At 38.7% G+C, this 16879-nt stretch overlaps 1 pseudogene; it reads left to right on the top strand.

The window, feature by feature from the left end:
* Positions 1-14896, top strand: part of LOC137625456 (monocarboxylate transporter 7-like) — a 40965-nt pseudogene extending 26069 nt beyond the window's left edge.
* The last annotated feature ends 1983 nt before the right edge of the window (positions 14897-16879 follow it).

The raw sequence follows: 16879 nt of genomic DNA, 5'->3' as shown, positions 1-16879 counted from the left end.
AAGAGAGTGGCTGTAGTCTGTCTAAAAGCCCGAAAATAATGATAATTCTTCCTCCTTCCCCATTGGGCGAAGGTTATACAAAGCCAATAGTTTAACTTTCCTCACTTGACTTCCATTTTAAATAAGTTCGGAAAATTTCCAAAGCTGTGGAACTCGTAAAGAGAATAGTTTGTTCTCAGGTTCACAGTTGGTAAACGGATGGTGATTCCAAGCGGAGAACCGATCAGCTGGAAACATTTTTTTTTTCTTTTTTTAGCTCATGAATGGCATATGAGGGGGAAGGCTATTTTGTAAGGAAAGGTAGAAAAATGAGAAATTTACTTTTCCTTATGTTCCTTACCGTAAATTGCCACTTAAAACTTTCAAGGGTTGTTTAGCTACAATGTAAAAATTCCCATTAAAACGGCAAATGCCTGGCAATATTCATTCCTGGATTTTTTGTTTTGAAAACGTATATATTTACGTAAAAGAAAGTTACCAACCCATAAAATATAGTGACAATGACTTGGCTGAGCTTTTTCCTTACCATTTGTAACTTTTTATTTTGTAATTTTATTTACCCTTTTGCTTGGTGTCATGACAGGTTAGTTACACTCTTCAAATCAGGTAATAGAATGGACTGTGGGAATTACAGGGGCATAAGCATAATGAACACTTTCGCAAAATTTTATGATGCACTGTTGGTGAGACGTTTGAATCTGTGGGCTGGTATAGATAAATGTCAGGCTGGAGCCCAAAAGGGTAGAGGGTGTATCGAACAAATATTATCTTTGAGGCTTATGATGGACTACGCAATTTTTAAGAAAAAGAAGCTGTATGCTGTATTTGTAGATTTTAGTAAAGCATACGACCGTGTTCCAAGAGATAAGTTAATTGAGTGCCTAAAAGAGAAAGGTTGTGGTAAGACTATGTTAATGGCCATTCATAAGATCTATGCCTGTACTAAAAGTGTTTTGAAATCAGCTGTGATTATATCTACTGTTGGAATACGTCAGGGTGCTCCAACAAGCTGTTTATTATTTACTATCTACCTAGACAAAATGGTTAAAATGATAAAAGAGGGAATTGGCAGAGATGGGTTTTTAGGGACAATGCATACGCTGTTATTGATGGATGACACAGTTATTTTAAGTACATCAAGAGAAAAGTGTTTTGAGAAAATTGGGATTATGTTGGATTACTGTAACTTATATGGGATGATTGTTAACGAAAAAAAGACTAAGTTTTTTGTAGCCTTGACCAAATGAAAAATGAAATCCGGAATAAACCTGAAACAGCAACAAAATATTATACGTACAGAGAAATTTTAAATAGATCCTTGCAAAGGCATAGAGTGTACAGTGAAAATGTTTATGTACCAGACTATATGCGAATTACCTTCACAAGATTACGTTTAATGTCCCACGACCTAAGAATAGAGACGGGAAGGTGGAGTAGAACTCCAAGGGAGTTGCAAGTGTGTATTTGTGATTCACAGACAGTACAGAATGAAGTGCATGTCCTAATTGAATGTACAATGTCACGATCGAAGAGGCAGAAATTTAGTAATCTTAATTATACGAACATAGACGCACTGTTTGGAGAAGAAAAACCACGTAATTGACCTGTGCCAGTATATATTTGAAGTATTAAAGATTTATAATTAAATATTTGTTTTGTTTTGGTGTTGATGTATGAGGGGTTTGTTGTGATGGTTGATTAATAGCCTTATATTTCTTTATGGAATAAAATATAATTTTTCTGGACAAAATATTTTATAATGTAATGGGGAAAATGTATAATTGTTACAGAATAAAACCCACTGTTTTGTGTAAACTAAGTATAAATATTGTACTACAATGTATATAAAGTTTTGTCAATAAAGAATAAATAAAATATGTAAAATTACGGACCCCTGTATTTTTCTGAAATACAGCTGAGAACTTTATGATGATAATGCTTTTGCATTTCAAATATAGTTTTAATATATTTCATCTATAAATATTTGTTGATTAATTTCTAATGTTCCAAATATCTTAGCATTTAAAATTTTCACCAGTAGTGAAGTATAATTCACTGTTAAACCAATGTAATCCAGATGAAGATTCTCGTACAAAAGGTAATTCGAAAGACAAATTGATACCAAATATATGAAAAGACGTATATAACCCAATCTGAGTGGGAATACCTTTACGTGGTTTAATGGTTTGTGTAATACCATGATCAACATAGATGCACTAGCCAGGTCCACCCATACTAGGTTGGTTTGCTGTGAGTGATCAGAATCAAGACACTAACTTCACCAATCTGCAATGACCAGCGTGATGAAAATGAACATACTCCAGACATGTCCTTACGTATGCATTTATTGTTGTTATTTTTGTTGATATATATATATATATATATATATATATATATATATATATATATATATATATATATATATATATATATATATATATATATATATATATATATATATATATATATATATATATATATACACACACACACATTCATAAGATCATGACCCGAATTATCAGAGCAAATTATTACATGAATGTTTGTTATCATCGTAACGTAAACAGTTATTTTTTTTTTTTTTTTTTTTTTTAGAAAAAACTAATTTGTTGTTTTCAAATTCTTGAAAAAATACCTGACCTCGAAAGAGGATTTAGTAGTAGGGTGAAAATTTAATGAGGAATTAAAGGAGTAGTTCGAAAAAATAAACACGAAATCCTGCGGAATGAGAGACAAGGGAGAGAAAAGGGGAGAGACCAAGGAGAGAAAAAAAAGCAGAGAAATAGAGAGAGAAAAGGAAGAGAAAAATGAGAGAAAAATAAGAGAAAAGGGGGAGAGACAAGGAAGAGAAAAAGGAGACAAAGGAGAGAAAAATACGAGAAAAGGGGAGACAACGGAGAGAAAAAGGAGACAAATAGGGAGAGACAAAGTAGAGAAAAAGGGAGAGACAAAAGAGTAAAAAGGGAGAGAAATGAGAGAAAAAGGAGAGAAAAGGTAGAGAAAAAGGTTGAGTAAAAGGGAGAGAAAAAGGGTGAGACAAAGGAGACAAAAAGGTAGAGACAAAGGAGACAAAAAGAGAGAGACAAAGGAAATAAAAAGGGAGAGAAAAATGAGAGGAAAAATGGAGATAAAGGAGAGAAGAAAGGTAAAAACTTGGTAGAATTAAATTGGAAGTGATATAAATGATACGAGTTAAGGATTTTTAATTATGGTGGATGATGGAAGTCGTTATTTCTACTTCATTGTAAATTGTATGGTGAGATTTAGTAGTGTAAATTGTATGGTGACATACTGTTGCTCTTTGAATTGGGGCTTGTTAATGATAATAATAATAATATGGATAGTAGATGTGTTAATAATAATAATAATAATAATAATAATAATAATAATAATAATAATAATACTATCAATAACAATGATAATAATAAGAACAGCAATAATAATAATAATAATAATAATAATAATAATAATAATAACAATAATAATAATCAAAAATAATAATAAATAATGATAATAATGTTAGTAAAAACTACAACAACATCAACAACAACAACAATAATAATAATAATACAGTATATAAAGTTTTACTTCTAGACACTTTACCACCTAGATGCTATTCAGCACCATTTTAATTTATAACACGAATTATAAAAGTTACCCTTAAACCTTTAAGCTCCATAAAACGTAATTTACGTTTGGTGAAATATACTAATATTTTTCTTATATTATTTCCCACGGGTGGTAGAAACACCTACATTCCTAAGAGATTAATATTTTTAGAATACATTAAATTCCTCTAATTAAGAATAGTTCCTATGAAGAAATTTTAATAGGATTATCTATACATAAATATTAAGTTAAGAAGGATTAAATCCAATGAAGTACTAAGGCCTAGGGAATGAACGCAAACCAGCTCAGGCCATCACACGAGCTGTGGAGGCCTGTATTGTAACGCCCCTGACTGGTGAACGTCAGACTGGGGTTCGAGTCCCGTTAGTTTCATTGGTCGCTGCAACCTCACCATCCTTGTAAGCTAAGGATGTAGGGTTTGGGAGAGCCTATAGGTCTATCTGCTGAGTCATCATCACCCAATGCCTGGCCTTCCTTGGTCCTAGCTTGTTAGGAGATGGGTCTTGAGCGCTGATCATATGTATATATATATGGTCAGTATCTAGGGCATTGTCCCCGTTACTGTCCCTTGCCTCTGCCATTCATGAGCTGCCTTTTAAAACTTTCAAAGTATTCTTACCTCTTCCTGCATTGGAAAATATTACATTCTTTAAATCCTTCTTCTTTTCAAAGATAAGAGACAATCTTTGGTTTATAAAGTGGAGAAACTGAGAGCGAGTGATTTTACTTGTCTTTCTCTTACAAAGGGATACCGACTGATATTCAGTAATCTTAAATTTCTTCAACTGATATTTCCTTTTCATATAAAGATAAGACGCCAATGCTTTGTTAACTCAACGGGGAAACAAATTGAATATAAGTTTTTTGTTTCATTGTATTTACATTTCATTGGTTCAAAGGTTAGCGACCAAATTGAAGTGGGTAGAGGTGGTATCATATACCAAAGGTAACTATAAGATTTGAGAGAGAGAGAGAGAGAGAGAGAGAGAGAGAGAGAGAGAGAGAGAGAGAGAGAGAGAGAGCGTTAGAAAGAATAGTGTACAGTATAAAGATTTTACTGACGGTAATTTATCTTAAAGCCATAAAGAAAAGTATATATATATATATATATATATATATATATATATATATATATATATATATAATATATATACATATATATACATATATATATACATATATATACATATATATATATATATATATATATATATATATATATATATATATATATGTAGATATAGATAGATAGATAGATAGAGAGAGAGATATAGATATATAGATAGATAGATAAATCGATTGATTGATATGAGGTTTTCTGGCATCTTGAGATATATATATATATATATATATATATATATATATATATATATATATATATATATATATATATATATATATATATATATATGTAAATCAACACAATATCGTTCTCAAATAGAAAAAAAAATTTATCTCATACTGGGATCAAACCCTAGCCCCTTCATATGAAAGTCCAGGTTGCTTCCAACTATACCACCAGAGGCTTAAAAGAAGTCTGAACCTAACTGCTAACTGCAGTTCAGGATTTACCTGGCGAGACATCAGTCTCTTACCAGTGAGTTTTCCCCGACTTCCCGGCCCACCAGGTGAGACAATTGATGGTATTTAATTCGAGTTACCTCTAATGAGTCAATGTGGATGAAAATCAACACAGAATCGTCCTCAAATAAATATTAATTTCTATCAAACACTGGGATTGAACCCTAGCTACTTCAAATGAAGGGGCTATGTTAATTTTCATCCATATCGACTCATTAGGAGTAATTCGAATTGAAACCCATCAATTGTGTCACCAGTCAAGAGGTCCTAATAACTCTCTAGTGTACTATATAGATTCTATATGCATATATAATAAACTTCAAAGGCCCATGCCTGCAGTGCATAAAAAAAGAATGTTAATTTGATGTTAATAACCCATGAATAATCAAGAAAGAAAAAAAGTAGAAATATATTTTTTAGTATTAGCATAAAACGGATAGAAAAAAAAAATATTTAAAATTCTGAAATAGGATTTACTATTTTCGAAGACTAGGGGCTCCTTGCAAGGATCTTCGGATTTCAAGGGAGAGCGGATGGGGATAGGGAGTAGGAAAGGGGGGGGGGTGTAAACATGCAAGCCTCTTAGTGAAGAGGATGTGAGGAGTTGAAGGAGAAATGTCAAGGAGTTTTTTTTTTTTTTTCTTAACTCGATATGATAAGATAAAGGGGAGTTTAGGCAAGGTATAGAATATTCTGATTTGATTTAACCAGATTATGGCTATTTTTTTTGTGAAGGTCTTAGAGCTAGGAATTCTGGGTAATGTTTAATAAGATGAATTATTTATTTGGTATGAATACAGAAAGGATAATCGAAATTATTCGCACCAATGCGAGTAATATTTCATATATATTCAGATAAATCCATGTAAGAAGCTAAATATAAACAAAATTTTAAAAAATTGGATAAAATGGAGGATTTGTTGTACAAATTGTAGTTTTAATGGAAAATATTCGATTAAATTCTCTTATATTCATTGATTAGGTCATGAGAGAGTTGAAGTAATGGTGTTTTCCTAAAATGAATAACTTTTGGTAACAATTATGAAAAACAGCATAGACTTGAAAAAATTTAAATTTACATAGTGTTTGAGAAGAGAAAGCGAAAATTTTGCTGTTTCAATTCAGATGGCAATTTTGAAGAGAAACCATATACTAATGAAACTTTAAATTTAATTATTGATAGAAAACGCACATACAGAAGAAAGTATTAATCGAGGTGATAATGAAGAAAAACTACTTAGAATAGAGATAGCTTTAATTTGGTAGGTGATATTGAAGATAAATTACATAAAATTAGGAAAGTTTTGATTAGGTAGGTGAGAGTGAAGAGGAATTACATAAAATAGGGAAAGTTTGAATATGGTAGGTGATAGTGAAAAGAAAATATATAGAATAGGGAAAGTTTTAATTTGGTAGGTGATAGAGAAGAGAAATTATATAGAATAGGGAAAGTTTTCATTTGGTTGGCGATAGAGAATGATGATGATAATAATAATAATAATAATAAATAATAAATAATAAATAATAAATAATAAATAATAAATAATAAATAGATAAATATATAAATGAATAAATGAATATAAAAAAAAAACAATAATAACTGATTCAAAAAAACCTAAACATGTTATGAAGATACAATTGAAATCCAATTATTCCAGTTGTTGACTCAAATAGCAAAGCATTTTCATTTGATAACTGATCTGTATCTCATTCGAAATTCCATCCAATAATTAGCCATCGACCCATCATAAATCATTAACTCGGTTTGGTGAAGGTTAATAGCATTCATTATTACCTCTGCCAACGAAACTGGGAGGAGGTTATAAAATTATATTACCTCCTGTTTGTGTGCTTATTTGTGTGTGATTGTTTGTGAACAGCTTCCTGACCACAATTCTAATCGTAATGAAACTTGCAGGGATTAACTGATGTGTAAAAAGCTGGAAATTATTGAATTTTGGAAGGCTAAGGTCAAAGGTCAAGGTCGAGTAAAAAGTCCAATTTACGTTATCAGCCATAAGTTTGGACATCGTTGTCACAGAGTCTTCAAACTTGGTTCGTATTTCAGTGTATGAAAATTCAAGCCAATTAATACATTTTTGGGTCAAAGGTCTAAGTCAAGGTCGAGCAAAAGGTCGAGAAATAAGCTGCCACGGCAGAAGTCTGCGCTCTACTGAGTGCCCCTCTAGTTTGACTTAGGATACTTTTGTTAATAACGTTATATCTATTTATATTTATTCTTCTAATTTTAAATCGTAATTTTGAGAAGCTGGAAAATATTTATTTAATTTCATGAAATTCATTTTAAGGTTATTTTTCTTTTTTAAATAATTATTTATATAAAGGCTTCAATACCATTTATGATTTGATTTTATATCTTTATATCTGTAGATTATTGATCATAAGTTTCGTTTTATAATAATAATAATAATGATAATAATAATAATAGGGCTATGGTGGCCTAATTGGTAACGTCCTTGCCTGGTGATCACCAGACTGGAGTTCGAGACCCGCTCAAACTCTTTAGAGCATTGGGTCGCTGCAATCTCACCGTCCTTGTGAGCTAAGGATGGGGGGAGGGCGGTTTGGGGGAGGTTATAGCTCTATCTGCTGAGTCATCACCAGCCAATGCCTGGTTCTCCTTGGTCCTAGCTTGGGTGGAGAAGGGCTTGGGCGTTGATCATATGTATATATGGTCAGTCTCTAGGGCATTGTCCTGCTTGCTAGGGAAATGTCACTGTCCCTTGCCAGTGCCACTCATGAGTGGCCTTTAAACTTTTTAACCCTGTCATTTATAGATCACCTACCTTTGTGTATTTTGTATTTATGTATTTATGTATTTTGAGCCCTATGGTCCTAGTACGTAAGGGTTACTCCACCCACAAGTTACACTATAAAGAAAGAAACGAAGTGAAAAAGAAGTTAAAAATGGAGAGCTAAGAAGTAGGTATTTTGAGAAAGGATATGGAAAAGTTAAATAATTTTTCCACATAGCGCCATGTTGACAACAACAAATCCATTACTATGGAAATTACAATTTCCGAAGTAAATATCTGTCTGATTTTGATGATGGAAACTGAAAGTTTAATTTCGAATATCTGGCATGAAACTTTTCGCGTATGGAATGTCATACGGTAAATATAGTTATGCATTTCAAACAACAATGAGGGTGAAGTCGTATCGCCAAATGAGAGAACTTTTGTAATAAATGTATTTTATAATTGTATTTTATTAGTAGAGTGACAATGCCAATAGTATAGGAGACTTGTTGGACGAAAAATTGGAGGATTTAAAAATGAAATCGTCCAGTAGTTTGGGACAAAGTGCACTGGCAAAATAAAATGGGATTAGCCTGATGCAAAGCTCCTGATAATGACGTACTAGCAAAAAAGAGAGAGAGAGAGAGAGAGAGAGAGAGAGAGAGAGAGAGAGAGAGAGAGAGAGAATCATGATTCTGCGTTAGATTAATAGTAAAGAATAAAAACGAGATAATCATATGTAGCCCCCCCCCACAAAAAAAATCGAAAAAAGCGAAGTTAATTAAATTCATGGTTCGGGCAGATTTAGTTTATTGGGGCATTATAAACATAAATCACTTGGTCCTCTAAATCATTTGGTAGAAATATTCCATAAATTAGATAATTGACAAACGTATAACATTTTGTAAATATGTGTACTGTATGTACGTATACATTTCTAGCGTTTAGAGTCAATATGAGGATCGCTAATCATATGTAAATACCAATTGATAATATATTGTGATGAGCCGAGAGAGGGTTGTGAACTCAAAGGCAGGATGCAATCAACTGAGTTATATTGTTATAGAACACTCTCCTTTATATACAAAAACTCAAGGCAACAGGACATAACAAGTTAACAAGACAGACAATGTTACAGAGGAAACAGCAGACATGAATTTTCATGTTCGTTTAGTGCGAGGGAAGAGCGAAGATACAAGCATAATATATGCAAAAGGAATTATGTACAATTGTGTGACACACGGTTGGTACATGGCTCCCCCCCTAAAAATGACATACTGTATATGTTAAATAGGGTGCCCTGATCTGGAGAGGCGAACTGTAGGCGGGTCATCTGGCAGAAGATAAGCAGGTTTTAGACGATCAATGGAGACCCAGTCTTCTTTGCCCCGAATGTTTAGTAGGAATGCTTTCGGACTGCGTCGGATCACAAGGAAAGGGCCCGTGTAAGGGGGCGTTAGTGGTGGCTTGCTAGTGTCGTTGCGCAGGAAGACGTGCATTGCAGAGTGCAAGTCCCGTGCATTGCAGAGTGCAAGTCCGTTGGTATGTGATGCTTCGCTGGGGGCTTGTAAGTCTGGCAGCACGGAGTAAATTTTCCCACGATGTGACGTATGCGCTGGAGATCGTCGGAGGAGGTTGTAGAAGGAAAAAATTCGGCAGGGACGACCAACGGGTCGCCATACACCATTTCAGCTGCCGAGACGTCGAGGGCGTCTTTAGGAGTGGTCCTTAGTCCCAGGAGGACCCAGGGAAGCTGAGTAAACCAGTTGCAATCCTTGCAGCGGGACATCAAAGCTGCTTTGAGGGTGCGATGAAAACGTTCAACCATTCCATTGGCAGCGGGGTTGTAGGCCGTTGTCTGATGTAGGGTGATGCCTAGGAGATTCGCTAATGACGTCCACAATTGAGAGGTGAAAGTGGTTCCCCTGTCAGAAGTAATATGCTCAGGGATACCGAATCTTGAAATCCATCCAGAGAGTAAGGCAGATGTACATGAGGCGGACGTTGCAGTTTCCATGGGAATGGCTTCAGGCCAACGAGTGGAGCGGTTGATGACGGTAAACAGGTAACGATGTCCTTGTGATGTGGGTAGGGGGCCTACAACGTCGACGTGAATGTGTGCGAAACGACGCTGAGGTTGAGGAAAGGTGCCCACTCCTGAATCCGTGTGTCGATGTACTTTGGAAGTTTGGCAAGAAGTACAGGCGCGGACCCAATCCTTAGCATCCTTAGAAATGCCGTGCCAAATGAACTTTGCCTTCAGCAGCTGTGCAGTAGAACGGCACGAGGGATGTGAAAGGCCGTGAATGAAATCAAACACCTGTCGGCGCATGGGAGCAGGAATCCAAGGTCGCGGTCTACCAGTACTGACGTCACAGAGGAGGGTGGTGTTGGAGTCTTCGAGGGGAAAATCTTCCCAACGGAGGGACGTGCAGGATGTCCTACAAGCTTGATACTCTGGATCCTGTCGTTGAACGGCAGCCAACGTGTTTCTTGACAGGGCATCGGCAATGGGATTCATTTTCCCAGGGACGTATTGGTGGGTGCAATTGTATTCAGCCACGGCGGAGAGATGTCGGCGTTGACGGGCGGACCAGGCGTCAGATTGTCGAGTGAAGGCGTGCAACAGAGGCATGTGGTCTGTGCGAATGACGAAGGGCGTACCTTCTAAGAAATGGCGAAAGTGACGGACAGCCAAGTGCACCGCCAGCAATTCTCGATCGAAGGTAGAATAACCCGATTCTGCCTTGGACAGTTTTCTGCTGAAGAAGCCCAATGGGCGGGGCGAGTCTTTGACCACCTGCTCGAGTACTGCACCAATAGCGACGTCGCTGGCATCGGTGGAGAGAAGGAGAGGGGCGTGTGGGATAGGAAAAGTGAGAGCCGCAGCAGTTGATAGGGCCTTCTTTGCATTGCAGAAGGCTGCTTCTTGAAGGGGACCCCACTTCAGGTCCTTTGGCTTGCCCTTGAGGGAGGCGTAGAGGGGAGCAAGAGTGGCGGCAATGGCTGGCAGAAAACGGTGATAATAGTTGATCATGCCCAAAAATTCCTGCAGAGCTTTGACGGTCGAGGGCGCGGGGAAATTCTGAACGGCTGCTACCTTCTCAGGGAGGGGATGGACTCCTTCAGGAGTGATACGGTGCCCTAAGAACGACACTTCGTTGGCGCCAAAGGTACACTTGTCGTACCGGACTACAAGGCCATTTTGTTGCAGGCGGTCGAGCACGATGCGCAGGTGACGGAGGTGTTCCTCTTTTGAGGAGGAGAACACAAGTATGTCGTCCACATAACATACACAGAAAGGGAGGTCCCCTAAGATGCCATCCATGAGACGTTGAAACGTTGCCCCAGCATTACGAAGGCCAAAACAGGAGTAATTGAAGGTGTATGTGCCAACCGGAGTGGTGATTGCGGTCTTGGAGATGTCTTCTGGGTTCATAGGCACCTGATAATACCCCTTCAGGAGGTCGAGCGTAGAGAAAACCTTCGCTTTGTGCAGGTAGGAGGGCACATCGGCAATGTTTGGGAGGGGGTAGTGATCCGGTTCTGTTTGCATATTCAGGCGCCTGTAATCCCCGCACGGACGGAGGGAGCCGTCTTTCTTCAAAACGATGTGTAAGGGTGACGACCATGGGCTGGAGGCCTTTTGGCAAAGGCCCATTTTCTCCATTTCGGTGAACGTCTGTTTGGCGGCTGCCAATCGTTCCGGTGCCAGACGTCTGAATTTTGCGAAGACTGGGGGTCCCGTCGTCTTGATATGGTGATAAATACCGTGCTTGGCAGGAACCGTGGGCGTTTGGCGAAGTTCTGGACGGAAAACTTCCGGGTACGACGTGAGGAGGTGGGCGTAGGCATCCGTGGGTGCGCTGATGTGGAGAGCGAGGTTAGAGGGGGCGGGTTGAAGAGGTGTTGACAAGTACGAGTCTGCGTTGACCAATCGTCGGTGGGCGACATCGACCAGAAGGTGGAAATGAGAGAGGAAATCCGCACCGAGGATTGGCATTGTGACGTCAGCAACGAGAAACTTCCAATTGAATTTACCGTTTCCGAACGATAATGTGAGGTTCTCGTAACCGTAGGTGGGTATCGCAGATCCGTTGGCAGCTACCAAGCGGACGTCGGCAGATGTAGACTAGACAGACTACGTCGTGCCTTGAAGAGTTTCCTTGGCAAAAGAGAACGACAAGCACCCGTGTCTACCAAAAATCGCACGCCCGTTCCTGCATCCTGTAAAAAGAAAAGATTAGAAACATGGGAGGCCACCGCCACAAGCGATGGCCTACTTACACGTTTTTTGGCCACTGACAATCCTTGGCACATTTCTTCGCAGTTGCCCCGAATCTGAAGTGGTAGTAGCAAAACTGCAGCGGATGGGAAGTAGTAAGTGGCTGTAGAAGTCGTTCGTTGGGGCGCGAGCGATTGGTGGGTGGTAGGCGGCTTTGTCGCCGCTTCGGCACGTCACGGGGTAGGCGTGTATGTCCTACGGCATTCATGTCAGCTTCGGTTGACGTTGAATAGGCATCCTCGTCGTCAGGGGTGGAGGCGTTGATGGAGGTCTTGAAGTGGCTGTCCATAAGGGCGTCGGCTTTAGTCATCAAGTCCTTTATGGGTAAACTATCGACATCGGGTATGGCAGCGCGTACAGGTTCGGGTAAACGGCGTATCCAAAGGGCACGAAGTAGGTTCACCTCACGAGGAGAGCCGTCTGCGGCAGGTTGAAGGCGAGCGATACTGGTCATTTCCCTGAGGGCAAGCGAAGCCCTTTGGTCCCCCAACGGTTGTTGTGAGAGCTGAAAAAGCTTTTCTATACGGGCGGCTGGCGACGGCGAGTACTGCTGCAGAAGGTATGTTTTGAGGGCGTCATACGCTATTGGGGTGTCTCCTTGTTCGCAAAGCCAGTCGGATATTTCTGGGAAGGTGTCCTCGGGTATCGCCGCGAGAACATAATCCGCTTTGGTGGTTGAGCCAGTCACGCCCGATACGAAAGTGGACTTCTGCGCGTTGAAACCAAGCAAACGCTTCTCCGCTGGCGAACGGTGAAAATTTCAATGGGGCGGCCGCAGCGCCAACTGCTGTAGTAGAGTCCGTCTCCGTCATAGTACCAACGATGGAGGGGCGAGGGAGGTGGGGGTGGAAGGCAGTGGGAGCAAGTCGACTTCCGGGGTCACCAATGTGACGAGCCGAGAGAGGGTTGTGAACTCAAAGGCTGGATGCAATCAACTGAGTTATATTGTTATAGAACACTCTCCTTTATATACAAAACCTCAAGGCAACAGGACATAAGTTAACAAGACAGAAAATGTTACAGAGGAAACAGCAGACATGAATTTTCATGTTCGTTTAGTGCGAGGGAAGAGCGAAGATACAAGCATAATATATGCAAAAGGAATTATGTACAATTGTGTGACACACTGTTGGTACAATATCAATTCCATTTATGTTTAAAGGCCACCATGAAGTAATTATTATGTGTGTTCCACATTTGACACCTAATGTAAAAAAGAAGTTATTAAATATCAGTTAAAGCAACTTCAGTTTTGATGAATTGCTATTTCTAGTGTGATGGTAGCTAAGCAAAGTTAGGGGGGTTGGGTCAAGTTGTAATTTCACCACATTTGGAAGATGATTAGAGGTAAAGCAAGACTATGGGAGGTCAAATGAGGTCAATTAGAACGCTATGTCACAAAATTAAAGGAGAAATACATAATCAGTATTCATTTAGGGCATGCAGATTCATCAGCCTCCTCGTACGGGGTACAATCCAATCGAAATGGGAGATTTCCAGGCTCAACCATCGCTGGAATTCAAAAACCTCCTGCAGCGCCCTCTCATTGGGTACATTACAGCCCTTATTAGAGATTTCCGGGATCAACCATCACTGGAAGGCACAAACAAATATCCCACAGCACCTCCCCAATAGGTACTGTACGTTCCAGCCCAAATTGGAGATTCCCAGGCTCAACTGTCGCTGGAAAGCACAAACAAACCTCTCACACCGACCTCTTATTAGGTACATTCCAGACCCAATTGGAGATTTCCAGGCTCAACCCCATCCCTGGAAGGTACAAACAAACCTGTCACAATGCCCTCCCAATTAGTACATTCCAGCCCCAGTAGGAGATTTCCAGGCCCAACCCTATCGCTGGAAGCAGGAAAAAACCTCCCGCAGTGCCTCTTATTGGGTACATTCCAGTCCCAATTGGAGATTTCCAGGTTCAACCCCATCACTGGATGCAGAAACAAAGCTCACGCAGCGCCTTCGTATTGGGTACCATCCAGCCCCAAAAGGAGATTTCCGGGCCCAACCCCATTGCTGGAAGCAGAAACAAACCGCCCACAGCGCCTTCTTATTGGGTACATTCCAGCCCCTATTGGAGATTTTCATACTCGACCATCACTGGAAGGTACAAACAAACCTCTAACAGCGGCATCTTATTGGGTACATTCCAGCTCCAATTGTAGATTTTCAGGTTGAACCCCATCGCTGGAAGGCACAAACAAACCTCCCAAAGGGCCCTCCCATTGGGTACATTCTAGCCCCAATTGGAGATTTCCAGGCTCAAATCCTTCGCTGGAAAGCACAAACAAACCTGCCACAGCACTCTCTCATTGGGTACATTATAGCCTCAACTGGAGACTTCTAATCTCAACCGTCGTGGGAAAGCACAAACAAAACTCCAACTGCCCCCTCCCAATGGGTACATTCCAGCCCCAATGGGAGATTTCCAGACACAACCGTCGCTGGAAGACCCAAACGAACCTCTCACAGCGCCTTCTCATTTGGTACATTCTATCCCCAATTGGAGATTTCGAGGATCAACTCCGTCGCTGGAAGGTACAAACAAACCTCCTACGACGACGATGCAAATTCCCCGGCACTTGATAGCAGCGCTGGAGGCGCTAATGACGTCGAGTTGGGTTCTTGATTGCAGTGAAGAGATCGGCGAGACAAAATCGCTTCGGTGTTCGCCAAGAAATCTTTTCATCATTAAAGTTACCAGGTTATAATGACTGGTTGGATTCAACTTTCTACTCTTTTGGTGTGCTGGTAGTGGGAGAGGTTTCTTTTATTCTGTAAAATAGATTTGAGTTTTCCTTCGTGTTTAAGATATAATGCATGTGTTTTATATATATATATATATATATATATATATATATATATATATATATATACATATACATATATATACATATATATATATATATATATATATATATATATATATATATATATATAATCATAAACGTAATCATAATCATATATATATAGATAATAATGATAATGATAATGAGTAGTAGTAGTAGTAGTAGTAGTAGTAGTAGTAGTTCCATCCGGACAAACCACCTATTAGGAGTAGCGATTAGCACTGACTAACTCTCACCTAATGAAACTGTCATTAAGAGCGAGAACCATTAGCAAAATGGTCATACCATAGGCCGTATGAGACGATATTATCACAACATCCACACTTAAGAAAAGTCTCCTGGAACTGGAATATCAACTTCGTCGAAATTATTTAGTTATATTGTCCGTGGTATTTTGCAGGTTATTAATAAGAGTTTAATGAATATTTATTAGGATAATTGAATTAATAATAAGTCCAGAAATTTATGGATTTCCTTAGATTTTTCTTATTACTTTTTCATGTAATGATTGTTGAAAAAATATTTCTTCTTAAATAGAAGAAATAGAACGATAACGACGAAATTGCAATCGATAAGATTGAATGAAGAAAGGCATGCATGGACAAGAGAATAAATGAATAAGAGAATAAATGAATAAGAGAATAAATGAATAAGTGAAGGAATGAAGAGATTAATGAAAAAATGGAATGAATAAGTACATTAAGGTTATGATGGCCTACCGGAAACGTCCCTGCCTAGCGATCGCCGGACTGGGATTCAAGTCCCTCTCAAGCTCTATATTTTCTTGTAATGTCTGCAACCATACCATCCTTGTTAGCTAAGAATGGAGGTTTAAGGGAGTTTATAAGACTAACTGCCGAGTCATTAGCTGCCATTGCCTGGTCCTCCCTGGTAGTAGCTTAGATGGAGATTAACCTGGGGATGATTATATGTACAGTATATATGGATATGGTTAGTCTTAAGGGCATTGTTCTGCAAGCTAGGGCAATGTCACTGTCCCTTGCCTCTGCAATTCATGATTGGCCTTTAAACCTTTAAACACGAAAGAGAGAGATATTACTTAGGGGTTCAAAGAATTTATTTTATTTGAATGTTTGATAACCAATATTTGACAATGTTAAGGAGTGAGGTTAGGTCAGGTCAGGTTAGGTCAGGTCAGGTTAGGTCAGGTCAGGTCAGGTTAGGTTAGGCATGAGGACGGATGCTGCTTTGATCTGGGAGTTCCAACATTTTAGAAAGCAATATTCTAGGTAAGAACTGGGAGAAATGTAAAGGAGAAGGCTAAAAAGTAGAGGCAGAAGCGATCTCTAGTGATACCTACAAGAAAAATAGCCCAGTGAGGAAAGGAAGCAAGGAAAAATTTAACATTTTAAGAACAGTAACATAGAAATAGATATTTCCTATATCAACTAGAAAAACTTTAACAACACGAGGATGAGAAATAAGATAGAATAGTGTACCTATAAGTCTGGGCTATATACGAAACAGAATTATCATTTTGGATTTGTATATTCCCATTAAAACAAAACTTTAATGGAGGCAAAACTCTATTGTTCATTTCCTAATAAATTCTAGATAATTTTATCTGCCTTCTTTTTTCCTCTTTTTATTCATTTTTCCTTACTGAATGATGAAAGGAACAACGTAAAATAATCTTCTGCTTTTGTTCAATTCTTTATCTCTCCCAAGTGGAAAACAAAACCATTTTTCCTTTTGTGCAAAAGACAGACTTGTCAAGACTACTTTTGCATAATACAAAAGCT

This window comes from Palaemon carinicauda, chromosome 32, assembly GCF_036898095.1.
Source record: "Palaemon carinicauda isolate YSFRI2023 chromosome 32, ASM3689809v2, whole genome shotgun sequence".
Taxonomy (NCBI): domain Eukaryota; kingdom Metazoa; phylum Arthropoda; class Malacostraca; order Decapoda; family Palaemonidae; genus Palaemon; species Palaemon carinicauda.
This window is presented reverse-complemented; position numbering and strand designations above follow the sequence as displayed.